The 22,679-nt window shown below is 43.1% G+C and overlaps 1 protein-coding gene across 1 annotated transcript in view; it reads left to right on the top strand.

Annotated features, from left to right (window-relative positions):
* Positions 1-3,947: 3,947 nt before the first annotated feature.
* The window catches only part of LOC115161953 (forkhead box protein N3-like), a 187,894-nt gene continuing 169,162 nt past the window's right edge, over positions 3,948-22,679 (top strand). The window contains exon 1 of the mRNA XM_029712809.1: positions 3,948-4,157. The gene's annotated coding sequence lies outside the window, so the exon portion shown is untranslated. The remainder of the gene's footprint in view (positions 4,158-22,679) is intronic.

Below are 22,679 nucleotides of genomic sequence, written 5' to 3'. Positions count from 1 at the left end.
TGCCTGTTCACCCCGCTACCATCTACAAGGCGGAGACAGTACAGGTGCATCAAAGCTGGGACCGATAGACTGAGAAACAGCTTATATCTCCAGGTCACCAGACTGTTAATTAGTTACCACTAACTTTAGTCACTGTTACTAGCCGGCTACCACCCGGTAATCTACCCTGCACCTTAGAGACTGCTGCCCTATGTACATAGAGTCAATGAACACTGGTCACTTTTTTTATTTTATACCATGCGGTTATCTGAGGACAGCGCCCCGCTTACAAAAGCATACAAACATTTTCAAGCCAAGTAGAGGAGTCACAAAAGTCAGAAATAGTTATAGAATTAATCACTTACCTTTGATGATTGTCATCTGGTTGCACTCACAAGAGTCCCTGTTAAACAATAAATGTTTGTTTTGTTCGATAAAGTCCCTCTTTATGTCCCAAAAACTCAGTTTTGTTAGCACGTTTTGTTCAGTAATCCACTGGCTCAAAGGCGGTCACAACAGGCAGACGAATACACCCTAATAGTACTGGTAAAGTTCGTCGAAACATGTCAAACGATGTTTATAATTAATCCTCAGGTTGTCTATTGTCTAAATAATTGATAATATTTCAACCGGACAATAGCGTATTCAATAGAATACCAGAGCGCAAACCAACTCTGGTTCATTCCACTTAGAAAAGGGTCTCATTCTTCCTCATTTTTCAGAAAACAAGCCTGAAACAATGTCTAAAGACTGTTGACATCTAGTGGAAGCCATAGAAACTGCAGTCTGGGTCCTAACCTATTACATACTGTATAGGCAGGCAATTGAAAACTACACACATCAAAAATATCCCACTTCCTGGATGGATTTTCCTCACGTTTTTGCCTGCAGTATCAGTTCTGTTATACTCACAGACATTATTTTAACAGTTTTGGAAACTTCAAAGTGTTTTCTATCCAATACATATGCATATCCTAGCTTCTGGGCCTGAGTAACAGGCAGTTTACTCTGGGCACCTCAGTCATCCAAACTTTCGAATACTGCCCCCTATCCCCAAAAAGTTTTAATAAAGTTTACATACAGTACTGTTTAACACACTTTATATGTATATATTGTATTTTACCATATCTACATGTATATATTACCTCAATCAGCCTGACCAACTGGTGTCTGTATGTAGCCTCGCTACTTTTATAGCCTTGCTACTGTATATAGCCTGTCTTTTTACTGTTGTTTTATTTCTTTATTTCTATTGTTCACCTAATACCTTTTTTTCACTATTGGTTAGAGCCTGTAAGTAAGCATTTCACTGTAAGATCTACAACTGTTGTATTCAGCACACGTGACAAATAAACTTTGATTTGATTTGATTTGTATTAACACCTCATCCTATATAACTACTGCCGTACACACCTTTTCCATTTTTGATTTTTATTGCTAGTTATTACTGTTGGAGCTAGAAACACATATTTTCTATTCATATACTGTCTGTACTGTCTTTACACATCAGTGTATATATACATTTATATTCCGTTCTCTGACGTTGCTCCTTCTAATATTTCTAAATTTTTCTGGGATATGCGTGTCTTGTTTTTTATAGTTATTTTTTATTGCTAGGTATTACTGTTGTTAATTTGATTTGACACACACACACATGCATGCCTGAGTAACAGGCAGTTTACTTTGGGCACCTCAGTCATCCAAACTTTCGAATACTGCCCCCTATCCCCAAAAAGTTTTAATAAAGTTTACATACAGTACTGTTTAACACACTTTATATGTATATATTGTATTTTACCATATCTACATGTATATATTACCTCAATCAGCCTGACCAACTGGTGTCTGTATGTAGCCTCGCTACTTTTATAGCCTTGCTACTGTATATAGCCTGTCTTTTTACTGTTGTTTTATTTCTTTATTTCTATTGTTCACCTAATACCTTTTTTTCACTATTGGTTAGAGCCTGTAAGTAAGCATTTCACTGTAAGATCTACAACTGTTGTATTCAGCACACGTGACAAATAAACTTTGATTTGATTTGATTTGTATTAACACCTCATCCTATATAACTACTGCCGTACACACCTTTTCCATTTTTGATTTTTATTGCTAGTTATTACTGTTGGAGCTAGAAACACATATTTTCTATTCATATACTGTCTGTACTGTCTTTACACTTCAGTGTATATATACATTTATATTCCGTTCTCTGACGTTGCTCCTTCTAATATTTCTAAATTTTTCTGGGATATGCGTGTCTTGTTTTTTATAGTTATTTTTTATTGCTAGGTATTACTGTTGTTAATTTGATTTGACACACACACACATGCATGCCTGCAAACATGTTCACACACATACTCACACACACGAGTCAAGTCTTCCCCTTCAAGTTCCTGAAAGCTGAAAGAATGTTGTCTTCCCTTTTTGCGTGTGTGTCTCCTGTGTGTGTGTGTGTGTGTGTGTGTGTGTGTGTGTGTGTGTGTGTGTGTGTGTGTGTGTGTGTGTGTGTGTGTGTGACTCCAGGCGATGCATTGTCTCTGTGTTGTAGTTGCATCTACACTTCCTCCCATTACATGGGTCATTGTTCTGTTCCTTCTCTCTTCGTTACTAAGTAAGTGTTCTTGTAACAGACGTTGGTTTTCCAAAAACGAGTCTTCCCTTGCACTGTTGTTGTTTACAGTAATGTTGCAGAGACATTGATTTATCTCTTTCTCTCTGTCTATTATTCTCTCTCTTTTTCTCTCTTCTCTCTCTCTTCTCTCTCTCTCTTCTCTCTCTCCTCTCCCTCTTCTCTCTCTCTCATCACTCTCTTCTCTCTCTCCTCTCTCTCTTTTCTCTCTCTCTTCTCTCTCTCTTCTCTCTCTCTCACTCACTCTCAGTTTGAGTTTATTTAATTGTCATACCTATGCATTCTAATCAAATGACTCCTACCACCTGGAGATGATGTGTCACTCAGGATGAATCTACATGTGTCTTAGTGATGAAACCAAACAGCAGTGGTGCTCACTGTGTACACACACACACACACACACACACACACACACACACACACACTTGATCATTCCCCATATTCAGAATGGTGATAATGAAATTCCATGGTGATAATCTTGAACATTCTTTATGATCATGTACAGTTAAATCAGAGATGAGGCTATGTGGCTATAAATTTCTTTAACATGAGAGAGATGAGACGATGCTGAGATATAATGGGGACATGCTGTATAGCGGTAATAAGAAACTTTCACGTCATAGAAGATGAGAACATGAGACAAGAACAGTCTGATAATCTATATATATTTTTTTTTTCCTCTCATCACCTCTTTTTCCTCGATTTTTTTACGTCCTCATTCTAAAATCCTGCACACGTATAACACATTTTTCTTGTGCTCTTTAGTATTTTTCCTGTAAGGCGTGTCTCTTTCTCAGTCTGGAAACGTTACGTTTCAATTATGGCTGTCACATCACTAACGGCTTTTCTGATTGGTGGAGAAAAAATGACATCGAGACTTAAGCTCACTTTGTTCTGTGTGACTATGACTAGTGTGTGTGTGTGTGTGTGTGTGTGTGTGTGTGTGTGTGTGTGTGTGTGTATATGTGTGTGTGTGTGTGTGTGTGTGTATGTGTGTGTGTGTGTGTGTGTGTGTGTGTGTGTGTGACTGCGTGTGTAGCAAGGCGACAAGGAACAATGACATTCTCTCAGTCAACCCAGGAAACACTAGGACCCAGAGAGTCTGTTTGACTGCCTCCTCCGCTTCAGCACAGAGAGAGAGAGTGAGAGTGAGAGTGAGAGTGAGAGAGAGAGTGAGAGTGAGAGTGAGAGTGAGAGTGAGAGTGAGAGAGAGAGAGAGAGAGAGAGAGAGAGAGAGAGAGAGAGAGAGAGAGAGAGAGAGAGAGAGAGAGAGAGAGAGAGAGAGAGAGAGAGAGAGAGAGAGAGAGAGAGAGAGAGAGAGAGAGAGGAACAGAAGAGAGGAACAGAAGAGAGGAACTGAAATGAGTGTGGTTGTCTCTCTGTGGTCTCTGCTGTAACACTGATTCTGAATGGAATGGAGCGATTAAACGCTGGGATTTAAACCTTTTGGAGGAAGAAGGGAGGAGGAAGAAGGGAGGAAGAAGGAAAGGAAGGAAGGAGTGAAAGAAGGAGTGTATCAGGAGCGGGAGAGAAGCAGGATTTAAAGGTTAATATACGTTTTATCTAATCTGTGAGCTCTGACTTGTTCTTATCAGTGTGAGGAGTCCTGTGTGTGTGTGTGTGTGTGTGTGTGTGTGTGTGTGTGTGTGTGTGTGTGTGTGTGTGTGTGTGTGTGTGTGTGTGTGTGTGTGTGTGTGTGTGTGTGTGTGTGTGTGTGTGTGTATGTGTGTGTGAATAGGTCTCGCTCTTGTCCCTGTGAGGGGGTACGTATGGTAGTCGACAGTACACACACCAAGCTAACAGGGTACACACACACCAAGAGAAAAGGTCACAAACCAAACTTGGTTTAACACACCAAGATAACAGGTAACACACACCAAGCTAACAGGTTACACACCCCAAGCAAACAAGTTACAAACACCAAGCAAACAGGGTACCCACACCATGGTAAAAGGTTACACACACAAAGGTAAGAGGTTAAACACTCCAAGCTAACAGGTTACACACACCAAGGTAACAGGTTACACACACCAAGCAAACATGTTAAATACTCCAAGCTAACAGGTTACACACACAAAGCAAACAGGTTAGACACACAATGCAAACAGGTTAAACACTCCAAGCTAACAGGTTACACACACCAAGCTAACATGTTAAACACACCAACCTAACAGGTTACACACACAAAGCAAACAGGGTACCCACACCATGCTAACAGGTTACACACAGCAAGCTAACAGGGTACCCACACCATGCTAACAGGTTAGACACAGCAAGCTAACAGGATACACACACAAAGCAAACAGGGTACCCACACCATGCTAACAGGGTACCCACACCATGCTAACAGGTTACACACAGCAAGCTAACAGGGTACCCACACCATGCTAACAGGTTAGACACACCAAGCTAACAGGTTAGACACACCAAGCTAACAGGTTACACACACCAAGCTAACAGGTTACACACACCAAGCTAACAGGTTAGACACACCAAGCTAACAGGTTACACACACCAAGATAACAGGTTACACACACCAAGCTAACAGGTTACACACACCAAGCTAACAGGTTACACACACCAAGATAACAGGTTACACACACCAAGCTAACAGGTTACACACACCAAGCTAACAGGTTAGACACACCAAGCTAACAGGTTACACACACCAAGATAACAGGTTACACACACCAAGCTAACAGGTTAGACACACCAAGCTAACAGGTTACACACACCAAGATAACAGGTTACACACACCAAGCTAACAGGTTACACACACCAAGCTAACAGGTTAGACACACCAAGCTAACAGGTTAGACACACCAAGATAACAGGTTAGACACACAAAGATAACAGCACTCCAAGCTAACAGGTTACACACACAAGATAACAGGTTACACACCAGGCTAACAGGTTACACAGCAGGGGTTGGAAATGAAAGTATTTTCATTCTGAACAGAAACACTACTTTTTCCGTTCTGTTCCACTGTTCTGACCAGCAAAATAAAGTTCTGAACCGGTTCGAACCCCCAAAAAGTACTGCTTTATATCGTTCCTTTCTGTTCCTTTTTTATCCTGTGAAATCAACTGTTTTTCACATTTAGCTCATTCAATGACTTCACCAATCATTGCAGATAGAGCAGGCAAGCTAGTTGTTTACATGTGTGATGGGCAGACAATTGTAGCCTATGGCGCAAGATGTGACTGACATTTTGCGGGTGGGGCGAAAGTGAAAGAGGGTTGAGGAGGAGGCTTGAAGCGCTGGACATCTTTTCATGACATCCATTATCTGAATAAGGTTCACAGAATTACTCTATGGAGGAACATTGAATGTCCTTTGAACTAGCTAGCTAACAAGCTTGTGTGTGCAGAGTAGAACGAGAGGGGGGCAGGATCTTATCCCGGTATTGGGATTCATTGTCATGTGACCATGGCGGGGAATTCAAAACTGCAAGAGTAATCATTTCAAATAATCAAATAATCAACTATTTTCCTCCATTTGAAAGATATATCTCCTAAATCTAACCACGCTGTCCGATTTTCAGAGGCTTTACGGAGAATGCATAAAGTTAGGTTATGTGAGGAGAGTACATTGACAATAGCTGCGTGTAATGTTTAGCCAATTCAAAGAAGGGCATCAACAGACAGAAAACTAGCTAGAATTATGCACTTACCTTTGACAATCTGCATCAGATGACACTCATAGGACATTATGTTAGACAATACATGCATTTTTAGTTCCATCAAGTTCATATTTATATCCAAAAACAGCATTTACAGTCGCGGTGAAATTCAGAATTTTTTTCGGCTCGAATGCTCCCAGTGAATCCAGCATTACAAATCACGGAATTACTATTCGAAAACATTGGTAAATTATAATATTGTCATTCAAAGAATAATATATTATCATCTCGTAATTGCTACCGAATGGCCAGATCTCAAAATAACTTTACTGGGAAATCACATTTTGCTATAAACTGGTGCTAACAACATAAGCTAAGCTATAAGCTAAGCTAAGCTAAGCTAAGCTATACCGTTAGCATTAGCATCATCTAATATCGATAATAACATTCTAAATATCCCCTTACCTTTGATTATCTCCATCAGAAGGCGCTGCCAGCGATCCCAGGTCCAGAACAAATGTGGTTTCTTTTGACAAAGTTCATAATTTATGTCCAAATAGTTAGCGTTCAGTAGGCTCCCACAAAATGAGGTGGGCAGTGTAAAGTCACGCCGAAAAGCTAAAAAAAAACCTAGTAAATAATCTATTTATGTTTGTTCAAACATGTCAAACGTTGTTTAGCATTAATCTTTTGGTCCATTTTTAACGTGAAACATCAGTAAACATCAGTAATATTTTCACACAACCTATCAAGTGTCTAGAATAAACGATTATGACAAAGACACTCTTCTCAGATTCATGCGCAGGCGCAAAAAATGAAGTGATGACGTGTCAACTTGTAAGCATTCTAATTCGGTCTGTATTCATGACAGATGCTTCCAACAACTTTCTAAAGATCGTTGACATCTAGTGGAAGCAGTAGGAGTTGCGAACTGAATCCTTTCTCACTGTGGTATCTATAAAACAATGAAACTAAATAGTTCAGTCACAAAATTCTCATTTTTTTTAAATCTATTTTTCACAGGTTTTTGCCTGCAATATGAGTTTTGTTATACTTACAGACACCATTCAAACTGTTTTAGAAAATTCAGAGTGTTTTCTATCCAAATCTGGTAATAATATGCATATCCTAGCTTCTGAGTTGGTGTAGGTGGCAGTTAAAAATGGGCACATATTTTTCCAAAATTCTCAATACTGCCCCCGTAGCCCGTAGAGGTTAAAAACATGTCTTAACTTTTTGTAGTTAATAAATCGAATGTGAAATGTGATAACTGGGCATATACTATCCTTAACTAGCATTGACAAAGTTAATGCATTCTTCTCTAGCTAATTAAAAATCTCTCACTATCTTCTGAATCAAGCTTGTAACGTCAGTACAGTAGCCAATGGAAAAGTCAGTACAGTAGCCTATGGTAACGTCAGTACAAAAGTCTATAGTTACGTCAGTACAGTAGCCAATGCTAACGTCAGTACAGTAGCCTATGGTAACGTCAGTACAAAAGTCTATAGTTACGTCAGTACAGTAGCCTATGGTAATGTTAGTAAAGTAGCCTATGGTAACGTCAATACTGTAACCTATGGTAAAGTCAGTACAATGGCCTATGGTAATGTCAGAACAGTAGCCAATGGTAATATCAGTGCAGTAGCCAATGGTAACGTCAGTACAGTAGCCAATGGTAACGTCAGTACAGTAACCTATGGTAACATTAGAACAGTAGCCAATGGTAACGTCAGTACAGTAGCCAATGGTAACATTAGAACAGTAGCCAATGGTAACGTCAGTACAGTAGCCAATGGTAACGTCAGTACAGTAACCTATGGTAACATTAGAACAGTAGCCAATGGTAACGTCAGTACAGTAGCCAACGGTAACGTCAATACAGTATCCTATGGAAACATCAGTACAGTATTCTATGGTAATGTCAGTACAGTAACCTATGGTAACGCATCAGGACCGTAGCCTATGGCAACGATGGCACAGTAGCCAATGGTAACATCAGTACAGTAGCCTATGGTAACATTTGTAAAGTAGCCTATGGTAACGTCATTACTGTAACCTATGGTAACGTGTGTTGTTATTGTGGGACTAGAAAAAAAGCCTGGAACGTAAAACAACATTATTAACCGCTTCCCAGGCTTTTAAATTAACGGTTATTATCTGGAACAGTATGGATCACTTTCGTTGCAGGTTCCGTGTCCGGTTTTCTGTTCTGTTCCCTGAACCAGTTCCTGGTACATACCCCAAGCTAACAGGTTACACACCCCAAGCTAACAGGTTACACACCCCAAGCTAACAGGTTACACACCCCAAGCTAACAGGTTACACACACCAGCTAACAGGTTACACACCCCAAGCTAACAGGTTACACACCCCAAGCTAACAGGTTACACAATCCAACCTAACAGGGTACACACCCCAAGCTAACAGGTTACACAATCCAAGCTAACAGGTTACACACCCCAAGCTAACAGGTTACACACCCCAAGCTAACAGGTTACACAATCCAACCTAACAGGTTACACACCCCAAGCTAACAGGTTACACACACCAGCTAACAGGTTACACACACCAAGCTAACAGGTTACACAATCCAACCTAACAGGTTACACACCCCAAGCTAACAGGTTACACACACCAGCTAACAGGTTACACACACCAAGCTAACAGGTTACAAACACCAGCTAACAGATTACACACACCAAGCTAACAGGTTACACACCCCAAGCTAACAGGTTACACACCCCAAGCTAACAGGTTACACACACCATGCTAACAGGTTACACACCCCAAGCTAACAGGTTACACACACCAAGCTAACAGGTTACACAATCCAAGCTAACAGGTTACACAATCCAAGCTAACAGGTTACACAATCCAAGCTAACAGGTTACACACCCCAAGCTAACAGGTTACACAATCCAACCTAACAGGGTACACACCCCAAGCTAACAGGTTACACAATCCAAGCTAAGAGGTTACACACCCCAAGCTAACAGGTTACACACCCCAAGCTAACAGGTTACACAATCCAACCTAACAGGGTACACACCCCAAGCTAACAGGTTACACAATCCAACCTAACAGGGTACACACACCAAGCTAACAGGTTACACACCCCAACCTAACAGGTTACACACCCCAAGCTAACAGGTTTCACTGTGTGACGCTGTGTGAAGTGTGTCTGAGACAGGGTACACACCCCAAGCTAACAGGTTACACACCCCAAGCTAACAGGGTACACACCCCAAGCTAACAGGGTACACACCCCAAGCTAACAGGGTACACACCCCAAGCTAACAGGGTACACACCCCAAGCTAACAGGGTACACACCCCAAGCTAACAGGGTACACACCCCATGCTAACAGGGTACACACCCCATGCTAACAGGGTACACACCCCAAGTTAACAGGGTACACACCCCAAGCTAACAGGTTACACACCCCATGCTAACAGGGTACACACCCCATGCTAACAGGGTACACACCAGCTAACAGGGTACACACCCCAAGCTAACAGGTTACACACCCCATGCTAACAGGGTACACACCCCATGCTAACAGGGTACACACCCCAAGCTAACAGGTTACACACCCCAAGCTAACAGGGTACACACCCCAAGCTAACAGGGTACACACCCCAAGCTAACAGGGTACACACCCCAAGCTAACAGGGTACACACCCCAAGCTAACAGGGTACACACCCCAAGCTAACAGGGTACACACCCCAAGCTAACAGGGTACACACCCCAAGCTAACAGGGTACACACCCCAAGCTAACAGGTTACACACCCCAAGCTAACAGGTTACACACACCAGCTAACAGGTTACACACACCAAGCTAACAGGGTACACACCCCATGCTAACAGGGTACACACCCCAAGCTAACAGGGTACACACCCCAAGCTAACAGGGTACACACCCCAAGCTAACAGGGTACACACCCCAAGCTAACAGGGTACACACCCCAAGCTAACAGGGTACACACCCCATGCTAACAGGGTACACACCCCAAGCTAACAGGGTACACACCCCAAGCTAACAGGGTACACACCCCAAGCTAACAGGGTACACACCCCAAGCTAACAGGGTACACACCCCAAGCTAACAGGGTACACACCCCAAGCTAACAGGGTACACACCCCATGCTAACAGGGTACACACCCCAAGCTAACAGGGTACACACCCCAAGCTAACAGGGTACACACCCCATGCTAACAGGGTACACACCCCATGCTAACAGGGTACACACCCCAAGCTAACAGGGTACACACCCCAAGCTAACAGGGTACACACCCCAAGCTAACAGGGTACACACCCCAAGCTAACAGGGTACACACCCCATGCTAACAGGGTACACACCCCATGCTAACAGGGTACACACCCCATGCTAACAGGGTACACACCCCATGCTAACAGGGTACACACCCCATGCTAACAGGGTACACACCCCAATGCTCTAAAGAGTATTTTCCTCTTCTTTCCCTCTATCTTTTTTCTTTCTATCGATATCAATCCTCCTTTGCCTCCCTTCTATCTCTTTTTATCGCTGTCACCCCTTCCAATTCCCTCTCATTCTCGTTCCCTCTTTCTCGCTCGCTCGCACTTTGTCTCTCTCCCTTTTCTTTTTCCCTCTCTGTCCTCTCATGTTCCTGGTAGCTGGGGAGAGTCTGTTGCTGTCCTTCTCTCATGTTCCTGGTAGCTGGGGAGTGTCTGTTGCTGTCCTACTCTCATGTTCCTGGTAGCTGGGGAGAGTCTGTTGCTTTCCTTCTCTCATGTTCCTGGTAGCTGGGGAGTGTCTGTTGCTTTCCTTCTCTTATGTTCCTGGTAGCTGGGGAGTGTCTGTTGCTTTCCTTCTCTCATGTTCCTGGTAGCTGGGGAGTGTGTTGTAGTGTTGTAGTGTTCAAGGTCAGTGTTTGAGTCGCTCTGTAGAACATTTTCCCTCAGAGCCTAGTAAACTACTGGCTCAACTTATCTATACAGCCTGCCAACCTTAGACCAGACTAGAGTGTACACACACACACACACACACACACACACACACACACACACACACACACACAGACAGACAGACAGACAGACAGACAGACAGACAGACAGACAGACAGACAGACAGACAGACAGACAGACAGACAGACAGACAGACAGACAGACAGACAGACAGACAGACAGACAGACAGACAGACAGACAGACAGACAGACAGACAGACAGACAGACAGACAGACAGACAGACAGACAGACAGACAGACAGACAGACAGACAGACAGAGGTGGAGAGATAGAGAATGGAGAGATAGAAAATGGAGAGAGAGAGGTAGAGAGAGAATGGAGGGAGAGGATGAAAGGAAAAGGAGAGAGACTGTAACAAGCTTTCAACTAAGACCAGGGAAAGAGTGAAAAGAGAGAGCAAGATAAATGGAATGAGTCGAGAGAGAGAGAGAGAGAGAGAGAGAGAGAGAGAGAGAGAGGAGGGAAGACGCGGTAGCCACAGTCATAGCCATGTGGATCCATCCCTGCAGCCAACAAGCCATTGATAACCATTCTCGGTCTTTATGAATGTAGCTCACTGTGGTTAACTAACACACGTCTGTAAACCGGGGTGAGACAAGACTAATTCTATGTCTGTTTATCTGGGCTTAGTACTGGTACACACCCCTCACCATACACACACACCATTCACCATACACCATACAATAGCCCAACACAAAGCCATACAGAACAGATGCTGTCAGTGATCGCAGTTTAGATATCATTAATGTCAGTGTTTCCCAACTCAGACATTTCAACTAGAATTTCATCTATTGTAACATTTCATCTAGTAATGAATCTATCGTAACATTTCAACTAGAATTGCATCTATTGTAACATTTCATCTAGTAATGAATCTATTGTAACATTTCAACCAGAATTTCATATATTGTAACATTTCATCTAGTAATGAATCTATCGTAACATTTCAACTAGAAATGAATCTATTGTAACATTTCAACTAGTAATGAATCTATTGTAACTTTTCATAGAGTATTTCATGTATTGTAATATTTCATAGAGTATTTCATCTATTATAATATTTCAACTAGTAATGAATCCATTGTAATATTTCATAGAGTATTTCATCTATTGTAATATTTCATCTAGTATTTCATCTATTATAATATTTCATCTAGTATTTCATCTATTGTAATATTTCATCTAGTATTTCATCTACTGTAATATTTAATCTAGTATTTAATCTATTGTAATATTTAATCTAGTATTTAATCTATTGTAATATTTAATCTATTATTTAATCTATTGTACTATTTCAGACGACACCATTCCGTATACATCTGGCCCCTCTCTGGACACTGTGTTAACAAACCTCCAAACGAGCTTCAATACCATACAACACTCCTTCCGTGGTCTCCAACTGCTCTTAAATGCTAGTAAAACTAAATGCATGCTCTTCAACCGATCGCTGCACGCACCTGCCCGCCCGTCCAGCATCACTACTCTGGACGGTTCTGACTTAGAATATGTGGACAACTACAAATACCTAGGTGTCTGGTTAAACTGTAAACTCTCCTTCCAGACTCACATTTTGGATCTCCAATCCAAAATTAAATCTAGAATCCTATTGAATTCCTATTTCGCAACAAAGCATCCTTCACTCATGCTGCCAAACATACCCTCCTAAAACGGACTTATCCTACCGATCCTCGACTTCGGCGATGTCATTTACAAAATAGCCTCCAACACTCTACTCAGCAAATTGGATGCAGTCTATCACAGTGCCATCCGTTTTGTCACCAAAGCCCCATATACTACCTACCACTGCGACCTGTATGCTCTCGTTGGCTGGCCCTCGGTACATATTCATCGCCAGACCCACTGGCTCCAGGTCATCTATAAGTCTTTGCTAGGTAAAGCCCCGCCTTATCTCAGCTCACTGGTCACCATAGCAGCACCCACACGTAGCATGCGCTCCAGCAGGTATATTGCACTGGTCATCCCCAAAGCCAATTCCTCCTTTGGTCGCCTTTCCTTCCAGTTCTCTGCTGCCAATGACTGGAACAAACTGCAAAAATATCTGAAGCTGGAGACTCAAATCTCCCTCACTAGCTTTAAGCACCAGCTGTCAAAGCAGCTTACCGATTGCTGCACCTGTACACAGCCAATCTGTAAATAGCCCATCCAATCTACTACCTACCTCATCACCATATTGTTTTTATTTATTTTTGCTCTTTTGCGCCCCAGTATTTCTACTTGCACATCATCATCTGCACAACTATCACTCCAGTGTTAATGCTGAATTGTAAATATTTTGACACTATGGCCTATTTATTGACTTACCTCCCTAATCTTACTACATTTGTACACACTGTACATAGATTTTTCTATCGTGTTATTGACTGTACGTTTGTTAATCCCATGTGTAACTCTGTGTTGTTGTTTTTGTCTCACTGCTTTGCTTTATCTTGGCCAGGTCGCAGTTGTAAATGAGAACTTGTTCTCAACTAGCCTACCTGGTTAAATAAAGGTGAAATAAAATGTTTTTTCTAAATTCATCTAGTTTTTCATCTATTGTAATATTTAATCTAGTATTTCATCTATTGTAATATTTCATCTAGTATTTCATCTATTGTAATATTTCATCTAGTATTTCATCTACTGTAATATTTCATCTAGTATTTCATCTAGTATTTCATCTACTGTAATATTTCATCTAGTATTTCATCTAGTATTTCATCTACTGTAATATTTCATCTAGTATTTCATCTAGTATTTCATCTACTGTAATATTTCATCTAGTATTTCATCTACTGTAATATTTCATCTAGTATTTCATCTATGGTAACATTTCATCTAGTATTTCATCTACTGTAATATTTCATCTAGTATTTCATCTACTGTAATATTTCATGTCGTGTTACTACTGTAAATGGAGGCATTTTTGATCTTTGCAGAGTCTCTCCCTAGTAACTACAGAGACAGGAATAGCCCTGCTCTGTTCACTGCCTCTGTGAGTGTGTGTGTGTATGTGTGTGTGTGTGTGTGTGTGTGTGCACGTGTGCACGTGTGTGTGTGTGGCATGCGCGTGTGCATGTGTGTAGGGGGACCAGAGTGTGTGACCAGAGGCTCTGTGTGATATTAATATGTGCATTATGAAATAACCATTGGTGTGCTGAAGGACACACACACACACACACACACACACACACACACACACACACACACACACACACACACAAACACACACACACACACACACACACAAGAACATTCGCATTTTAGCGAGACAAAGCTGCCTCACTCAGGAATTCAGGCATTCTGCAGTTCGTCCGTATGTATCCAGTCAGAGCAACAGATATTCTGGAGGTGTGGGCAGACTGAGAGGAACTGTGTGCGTGTGTGTTTGCTTGTGTGTGAGCGTGTGCATTTGTGCACGTGTACGACGTGTATGTATGTATGTTTCAGTGTGTGTATTTGCGTGTGTGTCTGCCAATGTGTTGTCCTCTCTTCTGAAGGGGTCTCAGATGCTGAGCACTGTTTTCCACCACAGTTTTCATCAAGTTAAAAAAAAATCCCAATGCTACCCAGGTAAATGTGAGCGCAGAGTCCCCGGTCTGGAAAACTAGTATGCCACAATCAGGTGTCTGGGACTGTCTGATAGTGTTACTCATCCAGGAGAATATCACAGGGATTCAAAAGGGGCGTAACTATATGGTCATGCTGAAATGAACAGAACTATATGTTTTACATTTACATTGTAGTAATTTAGCAGACGCTCTTATCCAGAACGACTTACAGTTTAGTTCATTCATCCTAAAATAGTTCAGCGAGACGACTGCATATCACAATCACAGTCACAGCCGTGTTACAGCAACACATGGAATTCAAACCACAACTCTAGCCTCTTACTCGAAACCTGATGCTAGAAAACATACCAAGCTGATGTACTTGATAGTCATAGTTCTGGTGATATCGCCACTTGTAATCCTTCCCAGCATGGCCATTTAGTGAGTACTTGACTGGGTAGACAAGCAAAATTGCCAGCTAGATAGTGTATGACTGTCTCTGTCTCCAGGGAGTGTAGGCTTCCACTCTCTTTTTCAATTATCTCTAACCTCCTCTCTTCTCTTTCTCCTTCCCCTCTTTCGCTCTCTCTTTTCTCTCTACTCTTTCTCCCCAACCTTCATCTCTCTGTTTTAACTATTTTTTCTAGCTCCCTTCTCTCTCTCTCTCTCTCTCTCTGTTTCTCCTCTCTATATGTGTCCATGGCCCCTTGTGGTGGTTGAGCCTAGCCTATATAGAACACACTTACCCCACCCCTGAAATCCCTGGCCCCTGATTGGCTGCTGGCTCCCAGGAAACAGGAAGTTCAGGGCAAAGATAAGCCCCCCACCACCCGCTCTTAGAGCAAGGAAAAGAGAACATCTGCATGTCATCACAGCTCTTTCTTTCTCTCGCTCTCTCTCTCCTAAATGTTTTCTCATTAGTAGTGGGATTGCACTGGGGACTCTTTCTTTCTGCTTTATGAAGGTAATCTCAGGTTCTCTCTTTCTCCTCTCTCTCTGTTCTGTTCCTCTCTCTGTTCTCTTTCTCCTGTCTCTGTTCCCTGTTCCTCTCTGTTCTCTGCTCCTCTCTCTGTTCTCTGCTCCTCTGTTCTCTACTCCTCTCTATGTTCTCTGCTCCCCTCTCTGTTCTCTGTTCCTCTCTATGTTCTCTGTTCCTCTCTATGTTCTCTACTCCTCTCTCTGTTCTCTTTCTCCCCTCTCTGTTCTCTGCTCCTCTCTCTGTTCTCTGCTCCTCTGTTCTCTGCTCCTCTCTCTGTTCTCTGTTCCTCTCTATGTTCTCTGTTCCTCACTTTGTTCTCTGCTCCTCTCTCTGTTCTCTGCTCCACTTTGTGATGTTGACCATCTATTGAAGTCTTAGTCGGTTCATTCAACAGCAATACTACAATACTGTAGTCGCCTGCTGAGCTAAAGCTTAGCCAATGCAAGTCAGGCATGTTTTACTGAACCTCCTCTGTCAGACACTAGTACGAGCCTATGTGTATGAATGTCCTGGGCTATTCTCCGATGGAGGCGTGGGGTCAAGGGGTAAAGGGCGTTACCCTGAGACAAAAGTTGACCCTGTCCCTGTACGGTTCACTGACCATGTCCGACTCAGCCCCTCTCCTCCAAATCACTATATGTGTATGTGTGTGTATGTGTGTGCAGTCTATTTCTGCACTGTAATTTTAGGGTGGTGTGTGTGTGTGTGTCTCTGAAACAGTGATACGGCTGGCGGGTCGTTAATTGATTTCAGGAGTGTGTTTCCCACAGGCTCTCAAACTGCATTCAGGAACAAGGTCCTTTTCTCTATCCTAACTCTCTCTCTGTCTCTGTCGCGGTCTCTCTCTAACTCTCGCTCTGTCTCTCTCTCTCTCTCTCTCTGTCTCTGTCTCTCTCTAACTCTCTTTCTGTCTCTGTCGCTGTCTCTCTCTAACTCTCGCTCTGTCTCTCTCTCTCTCTCTCTCTCTCTCTGTCTCTGTCTCTCTCTAACTCTCTTTCTGTCTCTGTCTCTCTCTAACTCTCGCTCTGTCTCTGTCTCTGTCTCTCTGTCTCTGTCTCTCTGTCTCTCTGTCTCTGTCTTTGTCTCTGTCTCGCTCTCTGTCTCTGTCCCTATGTCTCTGTCCCTATGTCTCTGTCTCTGTCTCTGTCTCTGTCTCTCTCTAACTCTCGCTCTGTCTCTCTCTCTCTCTCTCTCTCTGTCTCTCTCTAACTCTCTTTCTGTCTCTGTCTCTGTCTCTCTCTAACTCTCGCTCTGTCTCTCTCTGTCTCTGTCTCTGTCTCTGTCTCTCTGTCTCTGTCTCTCTGTCTCTGTCTTTGTCTCTGTCTCGCTCTCTGTCTCTGTCCCTATGTCTCTGTCTCTGTCTCTGTCCCTATGTCTCTGTCCCTGTCTCTGTCTCTGTCTCTGTCTCTGTCTCTGTCTCTGTCTCTAACTCTGTCTCTGTCTCTGTCTCTGTCTCTGTCTCTGTCCCTATATCTCTGTCTCTGTCTCTCTCTGTCTCTGTCTCTGTCTCTGTCTCTCTGTCTCTGTCTCTCTGTCTCTGTCTTTGTCTCTGTCTCGCTCTCTGTCTCTGTCCCTATGTCTCTGTCTCTGTCTCTGTCTCTGTCCCTATGTCTCTGTCCCTCTGTCTCTGTCTCTGTCTCTCTCTCTGTCTCTCTCTCTCTCTCTCTCTCTCCCTTTCTCTTTCTCTCATTCTTATTGCTTCCTGTTGACGTTGTGTTATTGGGGGAAAGGCCTCTTGGCAGGCACTGTTGTGTGTGTGTGTGTCTACATGTGTGGCACATCTCTTAGTCAAAGCTAAGTTGGAAGGGAAACAAACTGTATATCTCTTTCCCGCTCCCTCTCTCTTCTCCTCTTCCTCTCTCCCTCCTTCCCTCCTCCCCCTTAGCTCAAGAAATCTCATCAATGTTGTTTTGGCAGTTTTCCCCTCTCAGTGTTGTTGTCATGACGTTTTTCAGATGTGTCTCTTCTGTGACTCCCTCTTAGACACACTCTCACATTACCCTTCACATGTCACTACTACACTACCTAAACAGCTTAAAAGGTGCCATTGTGGTTCTGATATGGTTGTCAGTTGCATCTCGCTGCACTGTGAGAGAATGGCAAGGAAATGCGCCTGCGTGCTCAGAGACACAACATGAGGACAGCATTTTGTTTTTTAACTATCAGTCTGTCGCGGGATTTGTTGACTACATTGACTAGTCCAATACTTGTATTTCTGTAGAAAACACATATTTCATCAATTTGAATATGAGTTGACAGATTTGTCCCATCCTATTCGTCTGATGACCTTACCTTGTAAAATCAGCCAATGGCTCGTCAGCATCCCTTGTTGCCCCTTATGAATATTAAATAGGGAAAGGAATCTAAGGGAAGGTGTGTGTGTGTGTGTGTGTGTGTGTGTGTGTGTGTGTGTGTGTGGTGTGTGTGTGTGTGTGTGTGTGTGTGTGTATGTGTGTGTGTGTGTGTGTGTGTGTGTGTGTGTGTGTGTGTGTGTGTGTATGTGTGTTTGTGTGTGTGTTTGCTTGTGTGTGTGTACATGTGGGCATTCATGTGTATATGAGTATGCAGGTACAAACTGGGAGGTTATACCCATCAATAAAAACCCATTCAGTGATCTCCTCCTCTGTCCCTCTCTGAGCGTCGGTTCTTTCACAGTTACTCCCCGGAGAGACACCACCCTGATTGTCTACGGAAAAAGCCAAAAATATCCTATTACTGAAACACACACACACACACACACACACACACACACACACACACACACACACACATACACAGGAAGGTCAAGTCATTTCACTCCCCAGAGCAGGTAGTCTATCATCAGCTCTTCCACCCATTAGGCAGCTCCTCCACCCAGTAGGCAGCTCCTCCACCTAGTAGGCAGCTCCTCCACCCAGCAGACAGCTCCTCCACCCAGTAGGCAGCTCTTCCACCCAGTAGGCAGCTCCTTCACCCAGCAGACAGCTCCTCCACCCAGCAGACAGCTCCTCCACCCAGCAGACAGCTCTTCCACCCAGCAGACAGCTCCTCCACCCAGCAGACAGCTCCTCCACCCAGCAGACAGCTCCTCCACCCATCAGACAGCTCCTCCACCCAGCAGACAGCTCCTCCACCCAGCAGACAGCTCCTCCACCCAGCAGACAGCTCCTCCACCCAGCAGACAGCTCCTCCACCCAGCAGACAGCTCCTCCACCCAGCAGACAGCTCCTCCACCCATCAGACAGCTCCTCCACCCAGCAGACAGCTCCTCCACCCAGCAGACAGCTCCTCCACCTATTAGGCAGCTCTTCCACCTAGTAGACAGCTCTTCCACCCAGGAATGGATAAACAACTCCATTGTATCGCCCTCTCCTCCTCTACCTCACCCAGCACCGAGGGAGGCCATGAGTGAGGGACTGAGTGAGTGAATGTGTGTAGGAGATCTCTACCTGACTCATACAACGAATGGCCACACACATGCACGCAGGCAAGCAGGAAGGCGCTCATGCGTGCATGCACACACACCTAACACAGCATCCATCCATCACTATACCCTCTCATTCCCTTTACATCCTATTCTCTTCTATGTCCTCCTATTCCCTCCTATTCTCTCCTATGTCCTCCTATTCCCTCCAATGTCCTCCTATTCCCTCCAATGTCCTCCTATTCCCTCCTATCCCCTCCTATGTCCTCTTATTCTCTCCTATGTCCTCCTATTCCCTCCTAAACACCTTTATGTCCTCCTATGTCCTCCTATGTCCTCTTATTCTCTCCTATGTCCTCCTATTCCCTCCTAAACACCTTTATGTCCTCCTATGTCCTCCTATGTCCTCTTATTCTCTCCTATGTCCTCCTATGTCCTCCTATGTCCTGATATTTTCATCTCTCATCCCTTCTATTTCTAATCATTCCCATCTCCAGTGAGACACCATGCATTTCCAGGGTATGACAGATAGTTTTCAGAGTCTAAACATCTCCGTGGCATTATTTCATATCCGGGTTAGGAAGTGGCTTGATTCAGCACTCCAGGAGGTGGTTTGGATGGGAGGTGGCTTGATTCAGCGCTGCAGGAGGTAGTTTGGGATAGGAAGTGGCTTGATTCAGCACTCTGGGAGGTGGTTTGGGATAGGAAGTGGCTTGATTCAGCGCTCCACGAGGTAGTTTGGGATAGGAAGTGGCTTGATTCAGTGCTCAAGGAGGTAGTTTGGGATAGGAAGTGGCTTGATTCAGTGCTCCAGGAGGTAGTTTGGGATAGAAAGTGGCTTGATTCAGCGCTGCAGGAGGTAGTTTGGGATAGGAAGTGTCTTGATTCAGCGCTGCAGGATGATGTTTGGGATAGGATGTGGCTTGATTCAGCACTCCACGAGGTAGTTTGGGATAGGAAGTGGCTTGATTCAGTGCTCCAGGAGGTGGTTTGGGATAAGAAGTGGCTTGATTCAGTGCTACAGGAGGTAGTTTGGGATAGGAAGTGTCTTGATTCAGCGCTCCAGGAGGTGGTTTGGGATAGGAAGTGTCTTAATTCAGCGCTCCAGGAGGTAGTTTGGGATAGGAAGTGTCTTAACCTGTTGAAGACAGACGTTCCGCTAGCGGAACCGCGTTCCGCCTGCGGAACCCCTAGCCAACAGCCTAATGGCATCGCACGGCGCGAAATACAAAACCAACTAAAATACCACAATTCAATTTTCTCGAACAATCAACTATTTTACACCATTTTAACCTGTTGGGGCTAGGGGGCAGTATTTGCACGGCCGGATAAAAAACGTACCCGATTTAATCTGGTTACTACTCCTGCCCAGTAACTAGAATATGCATATAATTGATTTGGATAGAAAACACCCTAAAGTTTCTAAAACTGTTTGAATGGTGTCTGTGAGTATAACAGAACTCATTTGGCAGGCCAAAACCTGAGAAGATTCCAAACAGGAAGCGCTCTCTCTGACCATTTCATGGCCTTCTTGATCATCTCTGACCAAAACAGGGGATCTCTGGCATGACGTGACATTTTCTAACGCTCCCATAGGCTCTCAGAAGGCGCCAGAAAGCTGAATGGTGGCTTTGCAGGCCCTGGCTGAAAAACAGCGCATTTTGTAAGTGGTCGATCTGAGGACAATGAGACTGGAGGCGCGTGCCCGAAGCGACACCATGTTTACTTTCTCTCTCTTTGAACGAAAACAACGACTCCCGGTCGGAATATTATCGCTTTTTTACGAGAAAAATAGCATAAAAATTGATTTTAAACAGCGGTTGACATGCTTCGAAGTACGGTAATGGAATATTTTGAATTTTTTTGTCACGAATAGTGTCTTGAACGCACGAACAAAATGCGAGCTATTTGGATATAACTGTGGATTATTTGCAGTGCGACCTGGAATATTTTGAACCAAACCAACATTTGTTATTGAAGTAGAAGTCCTGGGAGTGCATTCTGACGAAGACAGCAAAGGTAATCAAACTTTTCTAATAGTAAATCTGACTTTGGTGAGGGCTAAACTTGGTGGGTGTCTAAATAGCTAGCCCTGTGATGCCGGGCTATCTACTCAGAATATTGCAAAATGTGCTTTCACCAAAAAGCTATTTTAAAATCGGACATAGCGAGTGCATAAAGGATTTCTGTATCTATAATTCTTAAAATAATTGTTATGTTTTTTGTGAACGTTTATCGTAAGTAATTTAGTAAATTCACCGGAAGTGTTCGGTGGGAATGCTAGTCACATGCTAGTCATATACTAATGTAAAAAGCTGGTTTTTGATATAAATATGAACTTGATTGAACAAAACATGCATGTATTGTATAACATAATGTCCTAGGATTGTCATCTGATGAAGATCATCAAAGGTTAGTGCTGCATTTAGCTGTGGTTTGGGTTTATGTGACATTATATGCTAGCTTGAAAAATGGGTGTCTGAATATTTCTGGCTGGGTACTCTGCTGACATAATCTAATGTTTTGCTTTCGTTGTAAAACCTTTTTGAAATCGGACAGTGTGGTTAGATTAACGAGAGTCTTGTCTTTAAAATGGTGTAAAATAGTCATATGTTTGAGAAATTGAAGTAATAGCATTTCTAATGTATTTGAATAACGCGCCACGGGATTACACTAGCTGTTGAGTAGGTGCCCATAGAGGTTAAAGATAAGACTCTCGTTAATCTAACCACATTGTCCGATTTCAAAAAGGCTTTACAGTGAAAGCAAAACATTAGATTATGTTAGGAGAGTACATAGACGCAAATAATCACAGCCATTTTCCAAGCATGCATATATGTCACATAAACCAAAACCACAGCTAAATGCAGCACTAACCTATGATGATCTTCATCAGATGACACTCCTAGGACATTATGTTATACAATACATGCATGTTTTGTTCAATCAAGTTCATATTTATATCAAAAACCAGCTTTTTACATGCTAGCTATATTGACATCCGCCAACTTCAGAGTCACCTAAACTCAGAATTACTATTATAAAAATTGGATTACCTTTGCTGTTCTTCGTCAGAATGCACTCCCAGGACTTCTACTTCAACAATAAATGTTGTTTTGGTTCCAAATAATACATAGTTATATCTAAATACCTCCGTTTTGTTCGTGCGTTCAGGTCACTATCCGAAGAGTAACGCGCGAGCGCTTTTCGTGACAAAAAATGTCTAAATATTCCATTACCGTACTTTGAAGCATGTCAACCGCTGTTTAAAATCAATTTTTATGCCATTTATCTCGTAGAAAAGCGATAATATTCCGACCGGGAATCTGTAATTAGCTAAACAGCCGAATGAAAATACTCCACGGGGGCTAATCGCACACACGCCTAATTCAATGGTCCTCTGATGCGATACTTGGAAAAGAAGATAATGTGTTTCAGCCTGAGGCTGCCTCGTCATCGTTCAGGTTTTTCCCGGGTTCTGAGAGCCTATTGGAGCCCTAGGAATT

Source organism: Salmo trutta, chromosome 25 (genome assembly GCF_901001165.1).
Source record: "Salmo trutta chromosome 25, fSalTru1.1, whole genome shotgun sequence".
Classification (NCBI taxonomy): domain Eukaryota; kingdom Metazoa; phylum Chordata; class Actinopteri; order Salmoniformes; family Salmonidae; genus Salmo; species Salmo trutta.
This window is presented reverse-complemented; position numbering and strand designations above follow the sequence as displayed.